Here is a 6,000-nt window from a genome sequence, read left to right on the forward strand (position 1 = left end):
GGGAAATCAGGTGAATTTAGTGAAAGAAAAATGTGTGTATACACACAAATGTATGTAATAATTAATATTTATAAGGCTTTTGAAAGATTAAGTAAAATAAAGTCTATGAAAATACATTGAAAAGGAGCAAAGGGATCTAGACGTGTGAATGTACCTTCATTTTATTAAGATTTGATACCAAGAGAGGGCTGGAGGGGTCAGGAAGGGGCAGGCACAGAACACTCTTGGCAGCGAGGGCCTTGCCAAAGCCATGAGGACTGTGGCCTCCAGTCAGGTCCGGGGCCCTTGGAAGGAGCACCAAGAGGGCTAAGGAAGACCAAACCCTACGGCTTATAAAGTTTATAGTTCAACTTCTTTGTTGCATTATTATATATTACATTGGTATTATTTGTGTGATAGGCCTCGTCCATGCCATAGTTCCACGGATGGTCCTTACCCAGATAAACTTAATCTCACAACACAGAACCATCCCACCAACCCAGTGTAGGGTGCAAGGGAATGGCCTGGAGGCCGGTGAGGAGTGGCCTGTGCTCCTCCAGCTATGACGTTGCCTGGGACCAGCGGTTTTCAGCTTTGAATTGTGTGACCCTCTGGGGACCAGGCAGCCTTGATGGGATCCAACTGCGGACTTCTCAGGGAAGAAGGGGAGCGTGTATTGCCCTTCTAAGGCCTTTGCTGTTCCCAGTCCTTTAGGGTTGATCCCCTTGCAAGGAAGACCTGATGTATGGTGATTATTTTTATTTTGAGGCTTTCTGTTTCTGACAGTTGGTGCCCTTGGTTTTCCTATCACTCCAAAGGTTTGCTATGTGTATCCCTCAGCTCTTCAAGAGCTCTCTTGGTACACAGGTAATGCCTATCACAGAAGTCAAGGGGAAGCAGTGCAGCGTTCAACTTCTTCCTAGTGTTGAGCTCCCTCTGCTGGGGACATACATCTTTTCTTTTTTATTTACATATTTAAGAGTTAAATGAGAAAGAGCAGGAAGTCGTCTGGGACTGCTTGGTTCTCTCAAGATAACAAGGAGAATGGCCAGCTATCTACCCAGGATGGATTGCGGGGTCCTGCCTTGATGGGGGGAGATGGGCTTTCAGCTTTGTCTTCCCCGTCCTATCCACACTGCTCCGTCAGGGAGGCTGTCTCATCCACTCACTTCCACCACACCCACTCTTTGCCTTCATAACCGCTGTCTCATGACCTCTCCATTGCCCTCAGGCTATTAGCATTTTCCCAGACTCTCCTCTGTATCCCACCAGGACCCCAGGACTAGCAGTTAACTCTCTTACCAGCTCCCTCAATTTTTTTGAACCCATGCCCCCCAATTGTACCTGTTGAACAAACCACAGCTCTGGATCCCCTCCCCCACCACAGCGCTGCCAGCCAGCAGCCCCGCTCCTGCTCTGTCTTAACCCAGTGCACCAAATCCAAAGGAAAGGGGCAGCCCCCACCACTGTGAAGTCCCTTCTGACGACTGAGTGATTGCTCCCTGATATTCCACACTGTGTACCATATCATATATCATATCATGGCCTCCCTTGAGACCATAGTTGAATTCTGCAAGGCCCAGTGATCCTGTGCTCCTGGGGACTATGGAAATTCAGGTCATCATACCTCATCTTCCTTTTTTTTCTTCAGTTATCACCCAAATGTTGTCCTTGGTCACCTATCCTACTTGGGCTTTTTTCCCTTGACCAAACCTCTCACTCCCAAGCTCTATATGTGTGCTTCATGATCAATAGGCTCACTCGTTTTTCAGTGTACTCCAGTATTCACTAAACACTCTCTTCCACTTCTGTGCCTTAAATGAAACTGGGACCCCTTTTCTAAAGGCAAAATTTCCTCCTTAGTTCTCTCAAGTGGAAATTTCTCTTTATCAAACTCTCCACCTTCTTCAGGGTGGTAGAAGGTTTGGTGTGTAACTCAAGTTTCAATACTTCTTACAGACTATTAATCCTCTGTCTTCTGCCATTTGACTATGCCACTTTTATCTACCAACACCAACTTCTCATTCATTGACAACTTTGGCATCAACTCACGGCATAGCTTTCCTCTCCAACACAATTCTTGTCATCAATAGAAGTTACTTCAACATCCATGTGGATGACCCGTCCAGTATCCTAGATTTTCAATTCTTTTTTTTATCTATTTGTCTACAATAACCTCAAATATACCTCAGGTAGCAACACTCTGGGACATTTCATTTTCCCAAATGGTCTATTTGCTGAAATCACTAATGCAGACATCCCACTCTCTGACCAATCTTCCTGTCCTTCTTTTTGGCTTGTTCAAATACTTCCCTTACTCCTATCCTTTGGCAGCACAGGCCTTCTTGTCCATTGTCCTTTCTGTCTTCTCCTTGTTTATCAGCTTCCTCCTGTCTTCCCTCCTATCCTACTTAGATTCCTTGGGACATCATTTCATTCATTCTCTTGCCAATGCCCTAAAACCTTGGCTTTTTATCTTTTCCACTATTTTCTTTGTAAAATTGCAACCCTAGAAGAATCCAACTGTGATGGTTAAGTTCATGTGTCAACTTGGCTAGGTTATTGAGTCTAGTCATTTGGTCAAGCAAGCACTGGCCTGGTTATTACTGTGAGGTAATAGTTCATTGATTTAAATCATCAATCAGTTGATTATATCTATGGCTGATTACATCCATAGTTAATAAAAGAGGTGGCATTTAGCAATGAGAGAAGTCTCATCCAATCAGTTCAGGGCCTTAAAGGGAGAACTGATGATTTCAGTAGTCAGAAGAATTTCTATCTCTACTTCAGCCAGCCACCTTCTGGGGAATTCATCAAAACCTTCATCCATCAGGGTTCCCAGCTCACAGCCTGCCATATGGAATTTGGACTTGCCAATCTCCACAGTCATGTGAGCCAATTCGTATAATAAATTTCGTAATATAAATATCTCTTGCTGGTTCTGTTTCCCTGGAGAACCCTGACTAATACAGATTTGGTACCAAGAGTGGTTCTTAAGACAGAATCCTAAGGAAGATATTTCTGAGTTGGTTCAGGGGTTTATGGAATTGGTTCTCTAATCTGATTAGATTCAAAGGCCCTAATGACTTTATTTCCTGTGATCAAGATGGCATTGATGGTACATTGCATGAATTGGTAAGAGACATACAAAATATCATCATTGGATATTGCTACTCAAATACTATTATAAGAAGCAAGGGTTTGGGTGACAGTATATTTGATACCTTAACAGAGTTTCATGGAGTTAGAGTATAATGATGTTGACTGGATGGTCCTAAACATGCTGGATACACTTTCTAAAGAGAGGGATGAGCTCAAGGCTTCAAATTCTCAGCTGAACTGATGCATGAAGGGCATGAAAGTTTCTATGTGTGATCTGAAAGAAACTTATTTCTTGTAGCCATAGACTTGAGATTTCTGAAAATCAAACCCAGAGTTTCATTGTGTGAGTGGCTGAATTACAATATGAATTGAATTCCCAACCTTGCAGTGTGTCTGCTGTTAAAGTAAGGGTGCTGATTGGAAAAGAATGGGATCCTAAAAATTGGAATGGGGACATATGGGCTGATAATGATGACACTGAGGGCACTGAAATCCTAGATTCTGCTAAGTCTTTGCCAGATAAACCTGTAATAGTCTGCCCTGAGGAATCAGCCACCCTACCTCCAGTTAGCCCTGAGGAATCAGCCACTCAACCTCCAGTCAGCACTGAGTAATCTTCAGGCCACCCAGCCTCCACCTGAAGAGATTAACCCTACTGTGCCTGTTAAACCTATAACCATTTCCCATGAGGATACAGTTCTCACACCTTTGTCTGCAGAAATTAATCCTGTTTCACCAGATGAAACTGCAGTGGAGTGCCCTGAGGTAGTTGGCTTGCAAGACACTTCTAAATCTTCTCATGACCCACTCCCATCACCCCTCTTTTCTTCCAGATCTATAATCAGACTGAAGTCCCAACAGGCCCCAAAGGGTGAGATACAAAGAGTGACCCATGACAGGGTGCACTACATTCCAAAAGAATGGCATGATTTTTCCAATTTATATAGGCAGAAATCAGAGGAATATGTGTGGGAATGGATATTGAGGGTGTGGGATAATGGTGGAAGGAATATAAAGTTGATCAGGCTGAATTTATTTAAATGGTCCCACTAAGCAGAGATTCTGGATTCAATGTTGTAGCCTATTAAGATATAGAACATTCCCATTACCCAGAAAATTCCCTTGTATTCTTTCTAGTCATTCTCTGTCACAATAACCTCATCCCCAGTCTGGGGCAAGCAGTCCTCTGATTTCTAGCACTATAGTTTAGTTCTGTCTGTTCTAGAATATTGTATAAATTGAATCAAAGTATGTACCCTTTTATATCCAGCTTTTTCTCATGGATCATGAGATCCATCCAGGTTGTGGAGTACATCAATAAATCTTTTTTGTTGTGTTGGTGGGTGGTATTCCATTGTATGAAAATAACAATTTGTCTGTTAACCAGTGGATGGACATTGGATGGTTTCTAGTTTTTGGCTATTGTGAATAAAGCTGTTGTGCATTTTTATATCAGCCTTTTGGGGATGTATTTTCCTTCTATTTTAGGCAAATACTTAGGAGTATAATTGTTGAGTCATAGTTTAGATGTATGTTTAACTTTATAGGAAATTTCCAAACTATTTTCCAAAATGTTTGAATCATCTTCATACTCACTGACAAGGGATGGGAGTTCCATTTCCTTCATATCTTCACCAAGAATTCAAATTATCTAGTGATGAATGGCCAATAAATGTATGAAAAGGTGCACAACATCACCACTATAATAGCTAAAACGTAAAAGTCTGATAACTTCAAGTGTTGGTGAGGCTGTAGTGGCAGAAGATCCCATGGTAATATCTGACCTACAGAGAAGAACAATGACAGAGCTCTTTGGGGAAGATGGAATTAGTCCCACAAACTTATTCTTCACAGTCCTGGTAAAAGGAGTATCCTTTGGACATTCTTGGAGGTGGGCAAGTGGGTCTAACATGATAAATCCACTCTAACATCCCAATCTCTCAAAGATTTTTGATCCGGTTGTCTACATTTCAACTTCAGACAATGCAGGCACCTTTTCCTCCATTTATTGGTCATTCATATGTCTTCTTTTGTAAAGTGTTTGTTCAAGTCTTTTGCCCATTTTTCACTGAGCTCCTTGAGACTATGTCTTGTTCTTCTCTGTATTCCTCATTCTTATCACAGGGTCTGGCTCAAGATAGGTACTCAAAAATTGTTCTGGACTTAATTGAACTAAATTCAATCTCATTCAAGGATGAAAAAGTATATATATTCCCTTGGCTACCTTTTAAAGGAGTTGGCAAGACTTGGGCTTAGATGCTGGAGAAAAAATAAAGAAGGTGAACTAAAGTGAAGTTGAGTCTATTCTTCTCAAATTTCCTTTGTGATAATCCATTAATCCCTGTCTTTTTCTTATTTTCCTCTCCCCTGATTTACTTTACATTTTCAACTGATTTCCTCCTACCAGGGACAGCCGCTTAATTTGGAAACCATAACATATAGGAGAGTGTTTGCAGGGAACCATACAATCAATTGCCTCTATAAGTCCCATCAGGCATGGATCCAGCTACTGAAGTTGGCTGCTTTGGTTGTAAAGAATCTTTTCTCCTCCCTGAATCATGTATGCTAATTTGTATGTCATATTTCTTAAGTTTTCATTTATTAAATTCTTTCAGTTATCTCAATGAAATCTCTAATTTAGCCAGACTGGTCTCCTCCTTGTCTTCCAAAATGCCTGGCCCCTTCACCCTCTGTTCTATCTTATCCTCGCCCTGGTGTGAAGGGGGATCTTTGGCAAAAGAAAAAAAAAAATACTTTGGAGTTAATGCTATAAGAGGTGATTCATATAAGCAAGAGAGATTGTTAAGTACCCACCTCTCCCCCCCATCTTTTGGGTGCTCTTCTCTGAAGAATAAAAGATACACAGCAAATGATTATAAAAACTCATGCTCAATGGTACTTGCTAGTGCAAGCACAGGA

Source organism: Choloepus didactylus, chromosome 20 (genome assembly GCF_015220235.1).
Source record: "Choloepus didactylus isolate mChoDid1 chromosome 20, mChoDid1.pri, whole genome shotgun sequence".
Taxonomy (NCBI): domain Eukaryota; kingdom Metazoa; phylum Chordata; class Mammalia; order Pilosa; family Megalonychidae; genus Choloepus; species Choloepus didactylus.